Source organism: Ixodes scapularis, unplaced genomic scaffold (assembly GCF_016920785.2).
Source record: "Ixodes scapularis isolate PalLabHiFi unplaced genomic scaffold, ASM1692078v2 PGA_scaffold10__122_contigs__length_95168666, whole genome shotgun sequence".
In the NCBI taxonomy this organism is placed as follows: domain Eukaryota; kingdom Metazoa; phylum Arthropoda; class Arachnida; order Ixodida; family Ixodidae; genus Ixodes; species Ixodes scapularis.
The window spans coordinates 67,477,552-67,495,864 of record NW_024609836.1 but is presented as its reverse complement, the minus strand read 5'-3'; the positions used below and the strand labels follow the sequence as shown (position 1 = coordinate 67,495,864).

Sequence of the window (18,313 nt, the reverse complement as noted above, 5' to 3'; positions counted from 1 at the left end):
TGCCTGCTCTGCCTACAGGACCCGTTGTTTTAAACACCGTTTTTTTTCACGCTGACATGAAGGGGCGGCCATACCGCGTCGACGACTTCCGCGACGCGTTGGCTCCCCTCGGTTTGCTCCCCGAGGTCGCCGCCCTCGGGGCTTACCGCATGAACCATGTGTGGGCGGCGACGTTCAAGACCACCGAGGGCAAAACGAAGATGCTCGCCACGCCGGAGGTGACCGTCAAGGGCCGCCGATGCCTCGTCGTCGACCCGTGCCACCAGGACGTTCGAGTGAAGCTCCATTGGCTCCTTTTCAACGTCACCGACGACGACGTGAGAGCGGCCCTGGCGCCGTACGGTAAGGTCCTCGAGGTGGCCAGGGAAAAGTGGCGTGTCGACGGCTGCCAGACCGTGGGCACCATGACACGCACGGCGGTGCTCAGGCTCAAGGCGGGCGTCACGCTCGACGACATCCCGCACCAGCTGCTGGTGAGCGGTGAGTTGGCCCTCATCGTCGTGCCTGGCAGGGCCCCGCTCTGCCTCCGTTGCCAGCGGACGGGGCACATCCGCAAGGAGTGCCGCGTCCCGAGGTGTAACGTCTGTCGTCGCTTCGGCCACGAGGGCTCCCAGTGCGTCCGGTCTTACGCGGCGGTTGCTGCGCCTGTTGGTGGCTTGGAAAAATCTGAGCTCCTAATGGACGAGGCCGAAGCCGAGGAGACCAGTGCGGGTTCAACTGGCAAGGAGAGTCCTGTGGCGGGCGGGCCCCCTGAACCTGCAGGCGGTGCGGCCCCGAACACCAGCGGCACAACACCATTTGCGGTCGAGGCAGGGCAGACGGGGCAGCGGGATAGACCTGCGGTGGAGACGTCTGCACCGCACAATGAGGCAGAAGTCGCCCCCAACGTCGCCAACGAGGATCCAGCCGCCGATGTCACCATGGCCGACCCGGATGCCTCTGCGGGCGGTGCGGCCGCGAAAAGGACACGGGAGGATGACGCCTCGGACCCTACGGCGGTGAAGCAAGAGGAGCCGCCCCCTAAAGCGACACCCATGTGGAGGCGTCGCGCAGTCAAGCCCAACATCCCTGCGGATGGCACAAGGGGGGCTAAGCCTCCCCCGTGAGCGTGTGCACCGGAGGTCGAACGGGGCGTCGGAGTCTGCGACAGACCATCGTAGAGACGTGTCAGACAGCCTTTTCCAGCCGAGGTAAGCTCCGTGCGGTCCGTGGCTCCTCCTCCTGAATGGCGGTGATATTAGAGGCACCTCTAAGAGCGGCAACGATTAATGTCCGCGGGCTTGCAGCCCGGCGCCGGCAATACCAGCTGAGCCGACTGTTTTCTGAGAACGAGCTGGATATCATCGCTGTTCAGGAGACAAAGGTCGAGAGCCAAGAGCGGACGGACCGCATGGTGCAACCTTTTCGAACTCTTTTTAACGTTTGTGTGGCGCACGCCGATGGAACTTCGGGCGGCTGTTGTTTGTTTATTCGCCAGTCACTAGGTGTGATTGAGACGGCTATGTTTGCGTGTGCTTTCGGCCGCTTTGTTATCTGCGATTTTTCATTTTCTAACGTCGAATGGCGTGTCATTTGTGTTTACGCACCGACTCGCGAGCGCGAGCGCAAAGTTTTTTTCGAAACTATTAACGAGTATATTAACTGTGCGAGGTATGTTATTTTGCTTGGCGATTTTAATTGTGTGTGCGCGCCTGAGGATCGCTCGAATCAGGCCCGCGTCCGCGACCACAGCGCTATTTTATTAAACGATATTGTCGCGGAGAGTTTGTTAGAGGACGTAGCATCTGTTTCCTCCAAACGCAGCGTACCTTTCACCCATTTTCAAGGCCAAAGCCACGCCCGGCTCGACAGAGCATACATATCCCTGGATTTAGTTCCTTTGTGCTCCGATTACCTGGTTCAGCCTGTGTCATTCAGTGATCACGCTCTAGTTATGTTTACTCTTGGGAGGAAAGTCAAAGTGCCTCAGTGGAACTGGTCATCATGGAAGTTGAACAGTTGCCTCCTGAAGGATGAAGTTTTTAAATCAAAGGTAGATGCTCTATTCAAGGAACTGTACGAGGATAAACAGACAGTATGGGGGGTGAGGTGGGAATTTTTTAAAGAGGGAGTTAAAATGGCTGCTATTGAGAGGAGTACTATTCTCAGTAAACAGAGGAAGCAGAAGGAGAAGGAGCTGCGGCGCCAGTTGAACATCCTCCTGATCGAAGAAAGCGCGAAGCCAGGCGAGTTTGTCGATGAAATAAGAAGTATCAAAAATCAACTGGAGGTCATTGACTGCGAAACGTACCGTGGGGCTGTTGTGCGGGCGCGATCTGAAAGGTTGTGGTTAAGTGAAAAGCCGACGAAGCGGGCGCTCAGTGATGAAAAACGGCAGGCGCAGCGAAACGAGATTAAAGAAATACGATATAATAACACGATAACTCGCGATAAAGGTATAATCGAGAAAGCATTTGTTGAGCATTTCCGGGGTCTATTTGCGTGTAGTGCTATTGCTGACGACAGCTTTAATGATAAATTTTTGCCCTTAATGCCGAAATTACAAGATGACGTTCGCGAAAAATTAGAAGCGCCGATTACAGTTTGTGAGATTGAGACGGCCATTGATGAACTAACTTCTGGCAAAACGCCCGGCCCGGACGGCCTCGGTGCGGAATTTTATAAATTGTTTAAAAGGGAGGCAGCCGACGCCTTGTATCAGGTGATAACGGAGGCGTATTGTAAGCGTGTTTTGCCGCCCTCCTTTTTGAGGACACACACTGTCCTCATCCCAAAGGTCGACGACCCCGTAAGGCTTTTGTCAGTCGACTCCTACAGGCCAATAAGTCTAACAAATGTTGACTATAAAATTTTTATGAAAATCCTCGCCAGGCGTTTACAGAATGTCATAACTAGTCTTGTGGGACCGCATCAGACATGCGGTATTAAAGGGCGCACTATTTTTACGAATATTCATGTAGCAAGAAGTATTCTGGAATGTTGCGATGATCTCGGTTGCCGTGTGGCCATGTTGCAGTTAGACCTGGAGAAGGCGTTCGACCGGGTGTCGCACAAGATTCTTTTTCGTATTTTGGAACACGCGAACGTCGGGTCCTCAATACTAGATGGTTTAAAAATGGCGTACGCGAATTGTACAACGTCTATTATTGTAAATAAGAAAGCTAGTGAAAGTGTACCTGTCCTTTCGTCTGTAAGGCAAGGCTGTCCACTGTCGCCCTTGCTATTTGCAATATACTTAGAACCTTTTTGTTTAAAACTGATTCACAATGTAAACATACGTGGCTTCAGGCTGGAGTCTTGCGAGGTAAAAGTTCTGTCCTACGCGGACGACGTTGCGGTCTTCTGCGTCGATCAGGACAGCGTGCGTGAGGCGGTCCGTGTTGCTTCTTCGTTTTGCAAGAATACGGGGAGTGTTATTAACTGGGGGAAATGCGCCGGTTTCTGGCACGGAAACTGGGACTCCAAGCCGGAGGTTTTTTTAAACGTTCAGTCGGTAGCCATGCCCGCAAAGTATCTTGGTGTGCCGCTCGAGCACTACCGGGACTGCACGCTACTGTGGAGTGAAGAAACGGAAAGAGTGAAGGCCAAAGTGGAGGGTTGGAAGGGTAGAGACTTGTCTATGTTTGCGCGCGCTACAGTTTGTAATTTATTTTTGATCCCTAAACTTTGGTATATGTTGCAAGTGCTGTCAATGTCGCGCCTTAACGTGCAGAGGCTGCACAGAGTATTCGCCGTTTTTATTTGGAGTTCGTGCTGGGAGCGTTCGGCTCGCACGAATTTGTTCCGGTCTGTTCGCAATGGAGGTCTGGGATTGTCGCACCTGTTTATGCGGCAAATAGTGTCTCGTTTTGTGTTTTTCCGCGACCAGCAAGACTCCTTTTTGCGAGCAGTCATGCAGGTGCGACTGCGAAATGCACTACCTGAGTACGTAGTGTCAACCAGTGACGGTTACTGCGCTAGTATTCAAGGTTTTCTCCGTGAAGTGGTACTTTCTGTTCGTTTTCTAGCGGTACGCTTTTCTATGGAGTATTTGAGTTCCGTGCCTCGAAAACGACTCTACAAAGATCTAGCAGACGTTTTGCTGCCCATCCCTCTCTACAGGTCATTGTACGGGTGGGGCCCAGGGCAGGATGTGCTTAAAAGGGTAAAGAGTATGCCGGTCAAACCATCGACGAAAACTTTTTTCTTTAAACTACACTGTGGCACGCTCCCAGTCAAACCGTGGCTCAAAGCGAAAGGTATTTTTGTGCCGTGGTCTGTAAATTGTTTTCTTTGTAAGGTTCCCGAGTCTATAGAGCACGTGTTCATCGACTGCTGGGACGCTGTGTTCCTGTGGGATGTTCTTCAGCGCACGTTGAAGAAAGACATGCCTCTAACTGCGTATGGGATTCGTTTCTTGCCGCTAGAGAACGAAGGTGGCATCCCGTACGACATGTTTATGCTCCTCGGCCTCCACAGCCTGTGGAGGACTAGGACGGGTGTGCATAACGCTGATGTAAATGTGCGCCCTGCGAGAGATTATTTCATTGAAAACGTTTCCTATATTCGCGAGGTATTCCGCGCGCTGCCTGAACCGCCTGAATGGTTGGGAATACTTGATGATTTGGTCTCGTTGAAGCGCTTTTAAATGTACTCGCGGCAGCTGCGCTTGGCTGGCGCGTTTTAACTTAGTGTGCATATGTATGTGGTTGCGTCCCTTGTGTTGGCTTATGTCAAAACAGGCAATAAAGAAAAAAAAAAAAAAAAATCGGCCATACCACGCTGAATGCGCCGGTTCTCGTCCGATCACCGAAGCTAAGCAGCATCGGGCTTCGTCAGTACTTGGGAGGGAGACCACCTGGGAACACGGAGTGCTGATGGCACATTTTGTTTTTAAATACGCTGGTGCTTTCTTCTTTTTTTTTTTTAATTAATTAAAATACTTGGGAGGGAGACCACCTGGGAACACGGAGTGCTGATGGCACACTTTATTTTAAATACGCTGTTGCTTTCTTTCTATTTTTTTAAATTAATTAAAATATAAACGTTAGGGAATGGGACGAGAAAGCCAGACAAGCAAAGCGCTTTCGTTGCAATCTACCTATTTCCTTTTGGTAGCCTCTATTTCGCCATCGGCCATACCACGCTGATTCCACTTCCGGCAGCCGAACCGTGCGGACGCGGAATGTTGAGCTCCGCAGGAGCGGTATCAGCGGCCCACGCGGGCCGCGGTGACAGGATGACTGTGTCGAACGATTATCAAGTAATTTTGCCGACTCTGCCGACAGGTTCTGCCGTTCTGAATACAGTTTTTCTTCATGGCGACGTAAAAGCCAGGCCCTACCGCATGGAACACTTCCGAGACGCCCTGGCTCGTTTGGCACTGCTCCCCGAGGTGACGGCCCTGGGGGCGTACCAAATGAACCACGTGTGGGCCGTCACCTTTAAGAGCGCCGAGGGGAAGAAGAGGATGCTGAACGCCGCTGACTTCACCGTCAAGGAAAGCCGATGCGTCGTCGTCGACCCTACCAATCAGGACACACGGCTGAAACTTCACTGGGTGCTGCACAACGTCAAGGATGACGAAGTGCGGGCAGCCCTGGCCCCGTACGGAAAGGTGACGGAGGTCACCCGGGACAAGTGGCGTGTGCCTGGCTGTGCTGATATGGAGTCGACGACGCGCTCGGTCTCCCTCAGGCTCAAGGTAGGCGTCACGGTGGAGGACCTCCCCCACCAGCTACGCGTCGCGGGGGACCTGGCGCTCGTCGTGGTTCCTGGCCGGGCGCCTCTCTGCCTTCGGTGCCGGAGCACGGGTCATATTCGACGAGAGTGCCGGGTGCCGCGCTGTACGCTCTGTAGACGCTTCGGCCACGACGAGAGCCAGTGTGTCCGCTCCTACGCGAGCGTAGCAGGGCCCGTGGGAAGCGACCCGACGGCTGATCACATCATGGACGAGGTCGATGCTGAGGCAGCCGCAGAGGGGGGAGGTAACGAGCTGCTTGCCGATGCAACGCCCCCTCCTCCCGAAGCCTCTGCGAAAGGCGCCGGGCCACAACGCTGCAGCGAGCCGTCGTCGCCAAATGCTCCGGCAAACAAACCCGTTGACGAAGGCGCTAACCGAGACACGGCCTCAACTCCCGTGGCGGCAACCAGCAAAGGGCCCGAGACCATGGACGTCGGGGAAGCAAGCGCCAGCGGTGCTGTCGCCAAGAGGGTACGTGAACCGAACGACGACGGGGGAAGTGCTTCCAGCGCGGTCAGCTCGGACGAGCCGCCTTTAAAGGAGCTGTGCAACAATTTCAGGGCTTTGCTTAAATAATTGTGGAAGTTGATGCCTGACACTTCTGCAGTGAACTACAGAAAACAGATTTTGCCTGGATACCCTAGTTTTTACTTAAAAAAATGAAAAAGATCCAGGTTTTTGCCGCCTCTCAACTCGTGCATCGTCTTCCGGGTCACGTGCACAGTGACGTCACTAGAGTAGGCGCGGAGTTCCGGAAAAGTTCTCTCTTTAGAGCCATCAGCGAGCAGCGAGAACTCATCCGCTGCCGACCGCGTGACCACCCGTCCTTGCCCGTCCGGCGCTGTCCCCCTCCCCCTCCGGCTTCTGGCGGCTGTTCGCGGTTTTGTGGACCTAGGATAGATGGCGCCACTAAAACTCCGTATAATAAAAGTTGTCGATGATACCAGGGTGTTGACGCATTTATATATATGTTGGAATGACAAGATTTGTAAAAAGAGTTACCTTTTATCGAGCAGGTATTCGCACAACTTGCTATCTTTCTTACAACGACCCAAGTGACGTCACGCCGCTTGTTTCTCATGGCCGCCGCTCGTGGCTGCAGGTCGGGAAATATTCCAAGTTTTGCCTCGCTATTATGCGGCGGAATCGCAACATTGCGATGAAAGGAGGTGTGTTTTCTGCCATTTGTGACACAGTGAACAATATCAAAAGCAGAAAATGCCAATTCTTTCAACGTTAAAATCGTTGCACAACTCCTTTAAAGACGGCCCCGGTACGTCGATCGAGCTTCAAGCCGAAGCCCAACATCCCGCCGGACCGGAGACCGCCAGCAACACCGTCTTCGTAGTCGCGAGGGCTCGGCAAACCGAAGGTACGCACCGTGCGATGAGTGTGCCCTAGCTACTAGATGGCAGTACGACTTAAAACAGCCCTTCGCGTGGCCACGCTAAACGTTAGAGGCCTGGCAGCGAGGAGGCGGCAATATCAGCTAAGCCGCCTGTGCCTAGAGAACGATCTAGACATCCTCGCTGTCCAAGAAACGAAGGTTGAAAGCGAAGAGCAAACGGGTCGCATGGTGCAACCTTTCAGGTCGCGTTACAATGTATGCGTGTGCACTCCGTTGGCACTTCGGGAGGCTGTGCTTTATTTCTTAGGAATTCTTTGGGTATAGTAGAAGAAACTGTAATTGTCTGCGAAACTGGTCGGTTAATTGTTTGTGATTTTACTTTTTCCGGGTTCCAATGGCGGATAGTATGCGTGTACGCTCCTAACCAAGAAAATGACCGCCGCATGTATTTTGAGCGCGTTGCCCGTTACGTTAACTGTGAAAGGTTCGTAATTTTAATGGGTGATTTTAATTGTGTTTGTGCCCCACAGGACAGGGCGCAAAACTCGCCGGTTCGCGATCAGAGTGCGCTTTTTTTGAACACGGTTGTACAAGAGTTCAATCTGGAAGACGCCGCGAATGTTTTATCTAACGTTAATTTCCCTCAGTTCACGCACTTTCAAGGTGAAAGTCACGCGAGGCTGGACAGAGTATACTTATCGGCGGGTCTCGTTCCGTTGATTGAAAATTACGAAGTTAAAAACATTTCTTTTAGCGACCACTGCATGGTCATGGTCACATTGGGTGCGAAAGTCATGAAGTCGCGCTTTAACTGGGACCTGTGGAAATTTAATGTCAAGCTCCTGCAAGACGAAACGTTTGTAAGGGGTGTTAATGAAAGTTTAAAAAAAATGCTTACAGCTGAAGCAAGCAGCTTTCATGCTACGTGGGAGGAATTTAAAGAGAAAATTAAAATTAGCGCGATTGAGCGAGCAACTTTTCTGCGACATCGCGAAACACAAAATGAAAGGGAACTCCAGTGCCAATTAGATTTCCTGCTAAGCGCCGAAAGCACGCAACCAGGAAAGATGACTAAGGAAATCAGACAAGTCAAAAGCCAACTTGAGCTTATCGACGCAGAACGTTACCGTGGCGCGGTCATAAGAGCTCGCACCGAAAGATTGTGGGCGGGCGAAATACCAACCAGGCGCTCCCTTGCTGATGAAAAAAGATACGCCCGACAAAATGAGGTAAAGGAAATAGAGTACAAAAATACAGTGACCGATGACAAGAAAATAATAGAACGCGCCTTTGTTGAGCATTATCGTGATCTCCTGGGGAAGAGAAGACATATCAAGGAAGGGTTCCAAAGCGTGTTTCTTCCGCTGATGCCCACGTTGGATGACGAAGTGAAAACTAGTCTCGAGGCACCGATTTCCACCCGTGAGATAGAAAGAGCTATCGATGAGCTAAGCCCAGGAAAGTCCCCTGGGCCTGATGGCCTAGGCGCGGCCTTCTACAAGGCGTTTAAAGTTGAGGTGGCCGAGGCTCTGCACCGTGTAGTCACGGAAGCTTACGCGGTAAAGCAAATGCCCCCGTCTTTTCGAAGGTCGCATATTGTCCTGATACCCAAAACTGATGAACCTTCAAAACTATTATCGGTAGGGGCTTATCGACCGATTAGCCTGACTAACGTTGATTATAAAATTGTTATGAAAGTTTTGGCCAGGAGACTGCAAGCTGTAATAACAACAATTGTAGGCCCCCATCAAACATGTGGCATCAAGGGAAGAACGATAGCCACCAACATTCACGTGGCCAGAAGCATTCTAGAATGTTGCGACGCACTTGAAGGCCGCGTTGCTATGCTACAGCTGGACTTAGAAAAGGCTTTTGACCGTGTCTCGCATGAGGTTCTTTTCTGCATCTTAGAACATGCCAATGTTGGTTCAGTGCTTTTAGAAGGTGTTAAAATGGCTTACGCGGAGTGTTCTACTAGTGTCATTGTTAACAAAAATGTAACCGAAAGTTTTAAAGTCCGGTCCTCGGTCAGGCAAGGGTGTCCGTTGTCACCCTTGTTGTTCGCAATGTACCTAGAACCGTTTTGCTTAAAGCTTATTCAGAACGAGAAAATACGCGGCTTTCGCTTGACCTCATGTGAGGTCAAGGTTCTCTCTTACGCGGATGACATCGCCGTTTTTTGTGATGACACCGATAGTATACGTGAGGTTGTCAAAGAAGCTGCTTGTTTTTGTAAGCTGTCGGGAAGCACCATTAACTGGAGCAAGTGCCTAGGATTTTGGCACGGTAGCTGGGAAAGCAAGCCAGCAGTCTTTGAGAATGTTCAGTGGGTTCGTGCACCTGTTAAGTATCTCGGGGTGCCACTCGAGCATTACCAAGACACAAGACAGTATTGGAGAGACGAAGCGGAACAGGCTCGAACGAAGACACTTAAGTGGGGGGGACACGGTTTTTCGATGTTTGCTCGCGCAACGGTCTGTAACTTGTTTATTGTGGCTAAAATATGGTATGTGCTGCAGGTGTTGTGCATGTCGAGAGCCGGTGTTCAGAAAATCCATAGAGTGTTTGCGGTCTTTGTTTGGGGTTCGGTGTGGGAACGCACCAGTCGTACAAACCTGTTTCGTCCAGTTAAAAGTGGCGGTCTCGGCCTGGTTCATTTGTTCTTACGGCAGGTGGTATCTAGATTTATTTTTTTGCGTGACCTGAGAAATCCATTTCTACGCAATGTTGTGCAAGTAAGGTTGAGTAGTGCATTGCCTGAATTTGTTGTGTCTTCTGACAATGTGAAATGCGGGAGGATCCAAGGTTTTCTGCGTGAAGTAGTTTTGGCTTTTAGATTTCTGAAGGTGCGCTTTTCATTAGAATATTTGAGTTTGGTGCCGCGAAAGCGTTTGTACAAAGACCTGGTGGACACGGTTTTGCCTGTTCCTCTGTACCGTTCATTGTACTGTGCGGACATTGGTAGCGATGTGCTGAAAAGGGTCAAAAGAATGCCGATTCGACCGTCCGCAAAGAGTTTTTTTTTCCAGCTACATAGCGGCACGCTACCCGTTAAAACCTGGCTTCAGGAAAGGGGTCTTTTTGTTCCCTGGACGACCAATTGCCTGTTATGCCGTAAACCTGAAACCGTAGAACATATATTCCTCGACTGCTGGGATGCCATATTCCATTGGGACATCCTTCAGCGCACTTTAAAAAAGGATCTTCCTGTTTCACCCCGCGGCATTCGTTTCCTTCCGGTCGACAAGAGCGGCAGCGTGCCCTATGATATGTTCATGGTTTTGAGCCTCCATAGTATTTGGCGAACGCGGATGGCTGTGCGTCACGCGGACGTGGATGCGCGTCCAGTCCGAGAGTACTTCGTGGAGAGTGTTGTGCATATAAGGGCGATGTACAAAGCGCAGAGGGAGCAGCCTGAATGGCTCCCTGTTTTGGACGAGCTGGTTGCTTTAAAACCTTTTTAATCCACCCGCGCCAGCCAAGGAGTGGCCGGCGATTTTAGCAATGCTCTGAATGTATGTGTTGGTGTTTCATGCTCTGTTTAAACCAGGCAATAAAGAAAAAAAAAAAAAAATCGGCCATACCACGCTGAATGCGCCGGTTCTCGTCCGATCACCGAAGCTAAGCAGCATCGGGCTTCGTCAGTACTTGGGAGGGAGACCACCTGGGAACACGGAGTGCTGATGGCACACTTTATTTTAAATACGCTGTTGCTTTCTTTCTATCTTTTTTTTTAAATTAATTAAAACATAACCGTTAGGAAAAGGAACGAGAAAAGCCAGACAAGCAAAGCGCTTTCGTTGCAATCTACCTATTTCCTTTTGGTAGGCTCCATATCGCCATCGGCCATACCACGCTGAATGCGCCGGTTCTCGTCCGATCACCGAAGCTAAGCAGCATCGGGCTCCGTCAGTACTTGGGAGGGAGACCACCTGGGAACACGGAGTGCTGATGGCACACTTTATTTTAAATACGCTGTTGCTTTCTTTCTATCTTTTTTTAAAATTAATTAAAACATAACCGTTAGGAAAAGGAACGAGAAAAGCCAGACAAGCAAAGCGCTTTCGTTGCAATCTACCTATTTCCTTTTGGTAGCCTTCATTCCGCCAAGAAATAGTCCCTTTTTATCCTCGCAATTTCACCGCGACAAAGAAGCTTCTGAAGCAGTGGCTTCAGAAGCTTGGGCCAGACGAGGACCATTGCGCCTCAGAAGTCGTGAACGAAGACGCCTCTACTGCGCATGCGCGGCGCTAGCCTCGCCTGGATATTTCCTGATCTCGTAGCGGGTTGCGGAGAACGTTGCGGCACAGTGGAAACGACCTACGAAAACTCCCTAATTTGGTTTCATGGCCCCTTTAAACAATCCTGAAAACTTTTTTTTTTGAGGGGGGGGGGGGGGGGTGTTTATGTTATCTTGTTATAGCAATATATGCCGGTTGTAAACTGAAGCTAAGTAACACCTTGCGTACCCTTTGTGCGCAATAATAAGCGGCGTTTCTTGGGCGCGTTTTCTCTTATGCAGTCGACACACGTGCGCAACAAAACGAATCCGTGGTGCCTAAAACGCGTCTGCGACCGGTGTGTTTTAGCCACCACAACCGGTTCTGGTATTTACCCACCGTAATCTACACCAACCAATGAACGGCGTGCATTGAAACTGTTTACAAAGGTGTTTTTTACGTGGCGCATTTATCGTACACTCAAATTTTATGGGTACGTTAAAAAAAATTTTAAGCCTAAACATTTTTTTTTTTAATGCACGGGGAGGAAAACGGCAAATGCCTCGTTGACACTGCTACTCACAAACGGCACAACGTAAAGCAGCAAGCGTGAGGTTTCTTTGAGTTGAACACCTAAGGCAGATCCAGCAGATCCGTCAACAAAAGAAGATTTTCTAGGCTTATTATTTTTTTCCCGTGAAATTACACTCATAAAATTTGAGATCCGGAGAATGGAAAAGCGTTTACTGTGATTTTAAGACGGCTGAGGGTCGTTACTCTGAAGCGTGTACAGGTTTCGTTGCTCTCTGGTTGCACGCTACGATAAACCGCGGAGGACGAAGCCCTTCAAGCCTTGCCGGGAGGTGTAAGTAAAGTCAATGGATCCTACCAGGCGTCCGATAGGGACGCCTGGCAATTCTCATTAATAAATGGAACCTTATTTATTTTTATTTTTTTAATTTTTGATTTCCAGTGCAAACAGTCCGTACCTCACTTGTGCTATCGAGTCCCCAATTGCGTTCAATGTTCCCGGGCGTCGGTGATCACCGCTTGTTTCGCCAGTCTCCTCCTAGATGGCGCAACCTGTTTCATCGGATGCCTTGTATGGATACTGCCCAGGCCGTCTACTAAATTTGAACCGGCATGTACGGGTTAACCAAGACGATCCCAATCTTCTTAGAACTGGGTTGTAATCAGTCTATGCACGTTACTAAAAGAAGAAAAAAAAAACTGATTGATTTTTTTAAAGTGTGTAATTAAATTACTTGAGAGAAAAAGAAATTGACCGTTACGTGAAAAATTGTAACCGGGACTTTTCCGACTACCTCAGATTTTCAAAAAAAAAAAACGACCGATTTCTTCCGCGGATTTGAAATCTGAATACGGGGCTTTCGTATACTGTTCATCGATTTACGAATTTCGGTGCACATATAGTGGGTAGACCTCAAGGCACCTAGCATTGAGGTCTACCCACTCTCCTTCCAGTCAGCCAATCAGAGCTCAGCGTCGTCCTGACGTCACCGCAACCCCCGCGCAAGAAGCAGACGACTTGCTGTCCGCATTGGTTACAAAAGTACTTCAAAGAGTAATCGATTACGAGTAATTAATTACTTGTAATGAGTACCGTGCATATCTAGTTTTCATCCAGCAGAATATGGCAAGCACTTTCTAAAGCGAGTCAGCACCATTGGTATCGTTGAACTTGTAAAGGGGACTTCCCGACTTGAGTGTAACGATAGTGGGAAGAGGCAGCGTCTGGACTGTGTAGTCTGGGGCCGGTATACGCGCCGGCCATTGATGTGGGCGGTTCTTTCGCTGGAAACTTTGGGCGTGCGCGTCTGCTGGTTGCAGCGGAGCCAGGTCCAACTTCGTCGAAAGGCGGCGGCGGTAGCCGAAGTTGCCGAAGGGTCAATCGGGCGGCTTCTGTGCGCTCGCCAAAAGGGGGAAAAAAAGAAGAAGCAACGCTGCCCGCCGCATCCTGCCCTTAATTTGATGCGTTCGCGGAACCTTCCGGGCTGCGTTGGCGTCTTCAGAACGGGAGCTGTGTGTAGCGGTTGCTGGTGGAGACGGTTGCAATTAGCGAAGTGCGTTTGAGTGTTCGTTGAGGCGTCGGAATTCCGGGACTCCGAAATTGTGGAAAAAAACTTGCTTAAAGGGACCGTGAAATTATTATTATTTTTTAAAAACTTCTCTCTCTTTAAGTTTTAAATCCTCAACTCAGAAGCGAATTGAGAAATCACGTGGACGCGACATGCTTGGGCACTGGTGCGGTGGCTCCAAGCTTCCACCGTGCTTTTTAAGCGCACCATAGAACTTGTCATTCGCAAGGGATGATGAGTTTCGTCGGGGCACTCATTGGTCACGAACGGGAATCCAAATATTCGTCGACGGATTGATTGGTGACGAGCGCATACGTCCGAGTGACGCGGTTGTCGTGTTCAATGCGTGAGTTGGGGTCGGCTGGCGTGCTTTGGGTACCGCTGGTTTATGTGTTGTATCATAAAGAATAGCCTTCGAAGGAAAGGACGTACGAGATAGTCCGCTATATTTTCAAATGTTCGTACCGAAAAGCTGGCTTTTGACTTTCTACCCTCTTTCTTTTTGCTTACTAAAAGATATACGATTAGTAAAGTCCCAATATAAGAGTTCCGCCGAAATGTTTATAATCATTCGATAACCATTTATCCCAGCCCAAAATTATTTTCATAACTCATTTAATGAAAGACACTTTTTTTTTTTTGTTACACCGTGTTCGTGCCGGACACGCGAGGGAACGGTCAGTACCAACGTAGGTCAATACCACAAAGTTATTATAATGTACAGTACGCTATAGGTTCAGCTGGCGGTAGTGTCTACGGGTCTTCCGGTTTCAAATTGAGGCAGACAGCAACGAGTGCACTTTTGCGATGCTCTTGCGCATGGGAAAACGCGCGTGCATTTTTCCTCCTCGCAGCATAATAGCAGGAATCGCCATGGTTACCTCGGTCGTAGCGAGTAGCATAGGCAACTTTATTAACACCATAAAAGTGTAATGACTTTAGTTACAGTATTTTTCTGATCAACGACCGACGTTTAACTTTGCATTATTACAGGCCTGGTTCCACAGCAGGTCTTTGAGGACAAGCGACAAATCTAAGCAAGAGTAACAGTTCGGAAAAAAAGGCTTGTTCATGGTGCGCCAAAATCCCGATGAAGTTTGATAATCGACGAGAATTTTATTTTACTAAAATGACCCCCATTTACGAGCGGTTAAAAACCCAATGCATTAAAAGTACGCGGACTCTAAAATGTTTTTTTTATTATTTTACTATTGTACCGCTTTTTTGGGAGCGATAAGTTTTCTGGCTTTCCCTTAATTTCAAAGTTTCCGAGCATGCAGATTTTAACGCTAAAACAAAACTACCTTTGCACCTATACACGAGCAAATCGCACTAGTTACTGGCTTTTCCTTTATTCTAATTGGCTACATACACAGGCAGTCACTGATCCAGTGTTGGTGCCTATAGCCAACCGGCAACGGCCAGGCGGCGCCAGCAGCGTGAGAGCGCACGGTTATACCCTGTCTCGATGTAACTTGGCAAAGGGTGAACGATAAGCCCCACATTGCGTGCCGAAGGCTTCGAAATGCGCGACGTGTACGAGCGCAACGCACACATATTTGAGCATGACGCAGCGAAAAGCCTGATACTTCTCCGGAGTTGAGGCGCGCTCCGGTGATACGCAGTCACGTTCCGATTGGCCCGCCAGGCCCGTAGCTTTCGCTCTACTGGCACGTTACGCGATCAAGGCTTCCTGGGATACCCAGTATTTCTTGCTTCAGACACTAGGCTAAGCGGCGCCACCGGAGTAAGCGCTCACGTTTGAACAATGCAGCCGCCACTCCTAGGGGTACCCAATACTTCTTGTTTCAGTCGCTAGATGGCGCCAAACCAAACAGCATTGCAGGTTGCCTATAGTTAAAAGCGTCCCTCTTGTTTTTCGAGATGCCTTTCTTTGCTTTGGCACGTAAACTCTTTTGGAGAAGAGCGGCGATGCCATGTTCCCGCTAACAGTATCTGACAGTGTGCATAAATGCATGTATGAAGCTATTTTTGGCACGGTGCTTAGTGTCATGCATACGAAAGAAGAGAAAGAAAAAAAAGCTAACTGACCAATATTTTCATATACGCGTCTGAGAAATGTTCTAAGCTATATATTCCATAAAAATTTGTGAGATTTGGTCTAATGTTTAAGTGCAGAAAGAAAATGCACCTACCTTTTTTCCGTGAAAATGCATTACCGGAAGTAAATTTAAGCGTCCGTCCACTCGCGGTGGTGTTTGATAGAACTCAACACTCTTTAATTTAAACAAAAGAGCAGCAACTCGCGGTGTTAATTCTCAAAATACGGCCATGTGCCTTTGCCCCCCCCCCCCCCCCCCCCCCCCCCGATTCCGGGCAATGACGGCGCACGCGTTTGGCTGCATTGTCATCTCGCGTCTCCTGGGCGTTCTCTATGTTGCCCTTCGATTGGCGTGCCCCTCCCTGCGTTTCCGTGCACCAAAGACGAACACTTGCTCGCCGTAAAGCCTCTAATTATGGTGAAAAAACAGCGTGAAACAAGGACAGAGAGAAGAGAAATACATACAGGACAAGGTCCTTGTGTTTCACGCTGTTTTTCACCATGAACGCTTACCAACTAGCCAAACGGTCCATTTTCGTAAGCCTCAAATTATTTGAAAATATATCTTTTAAGGGCGCTTATGACCCAGGTGAAAAATGCTGAGTCATTGGGCTGGGGACGCATCCGCGGCGTCAATAGTCAGTTTCGTCAATAGTCAGTTTTAGTATTGCTTAATATACGAGCGAACGCAATCTCTGTGCGTTTGCGTTAGCATTGCGTGTTCAAAAGTGCGCGTGCGCGGAGCCCAAACTGCGGCCGTGGATTGGCGCATGGTGACTTCGCGCACGCGCGGCGTGGAGAACGCAACGCAAACGCAGAGCGCTTGCGTTTGCTCGGATACGCAATACTAAAACTCACTAATATTCCACTGAATGGAGCTTCTATATACACATGCTCAGGGGGTCAGAACGCGTCCCACAGCCCAGCAGACAAAGCTGGCGGCGCGCAGAAGCTGAATATTGGAATGTCCAATTAAAAAAAGCAGTCTGCCCCGTCTGTACACGCGTCGATTCTGTATAAGAAAGTTGGACGCAACGCCCGCATCTGTATCTCCCCGAGTGGCGGTTCCCACGATCATGCTGCCGCACCCTGCGAGCGCGAGGGAGGCGTGGCAACCGCGGCGAGCCAGTGGCTTGACCCACCCGTTGACCCCTTGGGCGAGGCAGGGACGCTTCCGTCCGCCCCCGAGCCGACCTCGGGGTCTCGAGGAGGGGGGCCCCTCGGGGCACCGCCGCCCGAAGGGGTCCCGTAGGTCAAGACACCACCCACGGTCCACCCCCCCCCCCCCTCCCTCCCCCCCTCCCTCCCTCCCCCCCTCCCTCCAATCACTCGAACGCCGCTACAGTGCTCCAAGCGACGCGTTCTTGAACCCGGATGAGGGAATGGGTGCTTCTGTGGTAGACACCCTCTGCCTGTCTGAGTGACCACGGTGCTTTATGAGACAGGTCAGAAGGTACAATGTGCAGAGCCGATCTACTGAAGTCTGATGTATCTATACAGCAAGATATGGATATGACCAAGATATGGGTATAGCGAACATGTGGATATAGGGAGTATTCACTGGCCGTCATAGCTGAGCTCGCTGCTGCTTCCTGACCACGGGGGTAGAGAGAGAGAGGGGAAAGATGCTTTTGTACGAATTTTGAGTGGCAAGTTAATCTTCTATAATCTTCTAGAGGGAGAATAGCGACGTTTGGGGAAGCCTGGGACCCACAAAGGAGAGGCCAGTGATAAGAGGATTTCTTTTTCCCCTCTTCTCGTGCGGTTGCCCGAGAGCTGACCGGATACTCTTTCCGGGCATGCGCTGTGAGCAGTTGCCTCAAATATGGCGTCCAGTGAATACCCCCTATAGCCAAGATGTGGATATAGCGAAGACATGGGTATAGCGAAGGATATGGATGTAGTGAATATATAGGTATAGCGAAGTTTTGATTTAAGACATAGATATAGCGAACATCTGTATATATCGAAGGTATGAATATAACGAATAGATAAATGTAGAGTGTGCATGAATATCGATAGTCGTATAACGAAGATATGAATATAATCATGTAGCGAGGATGTGTGTATAATCAGAGCGAAGATATGAATATCGTCTTATAGCAAAGATATGGCTACAACGAAGGGAAGTTGAATTTCGCTTGAATATCAGCTACAATATTTGAAGTACTGAAACAGTGAAGATACTGGAGCAATTAAGATTTCTTTCCCTAAAAAAAATGCCCTGTGTTCATCAAAGTGGCAGTGCTGGCGAGTTAGTTCATGATACAACAGGAAATAGTGTACAAATAACAAAGGCGAGGAAGGTCCCGTCTCGAACCACTTGATGAGCTACGCTTAGAGTATCGGCACTCCGTTCCCCGATCTGTCAGTAGGCGCCGCCATCTTGGTGCTTTGTGCAGAGCAGACGCAACTGTCGATCGTCAGAAATTCAAAAATGCGACTTCCTCAGCTTAGGCTTGGTGTTAGAAAGCTCAAGGGATATTCTTTTGCTCTGTCGCAAACTGTTTAAACATTTCTGGAGGACGGAAGAGCGTTTCCTGCGATATCAGATCTTCAGATAAATGGCAACCATGATTTCAAGCAATAAGACGACTGAAGTGTCGTTACTCTGAAGCGTAGCTTATTTAGTGGCACTAGTGCCGTGTACACCTTCCTCGTCTTTGTTATTTGTGCTCTTTTTTGGGTGTAGCGACATTGTTACACGCTGTAGATGAGAACTTAATTACTGCATACAAACGGTAGCCTGGGGCCGTTAACGTGCACCACACAGTATTGCCTACATGAACATATGCCGGCAATGGCCCTCATGGCGTTGTCGGACATTTGTGTGTGTGTGTGGGGGGGGGGGGGGGGGGAGGG

The 18,313-nt window shown here is 49.7% G+C and overlaps 1 non-coding gene and 3 pseudogenes across 1 annotated transcript; all 4 read left to right on the top strand.

The window, feature by feature from the left end:
- The first annotated feature begins 4,743 nt into the window (after positions 1-4,743).
- On the top strand, positions 4,744-4,862 carry LOC120845122 (annotated as a pseudogene).
- Positions 4,863-5,149: 287 nt separating this feature from the next.
- Positions 5,150-6,260, top strand: LOC115318465 (annotated as a pseudogene).
- A 4,380-nt stretch (positions 6,261-10,640) lies between these two features.
- On the top strand, positions 10,641-10,759 carry LOC120845123 (annotated as a pseudogene).
- Positions 10,760-10,908: 149 nt separating this feature from the next.
- Positions 10,909-11,027, top strand: LOC121834950. The gene has a single exon (XR_006077406.1). It is a non-coding gene; the product is annotated as a 5S ribosomal RNA (ribosomal RNA).
- The last annotated feature ends 7,286 nt before the right edge of the window (positions 11,028-18,313 follow it).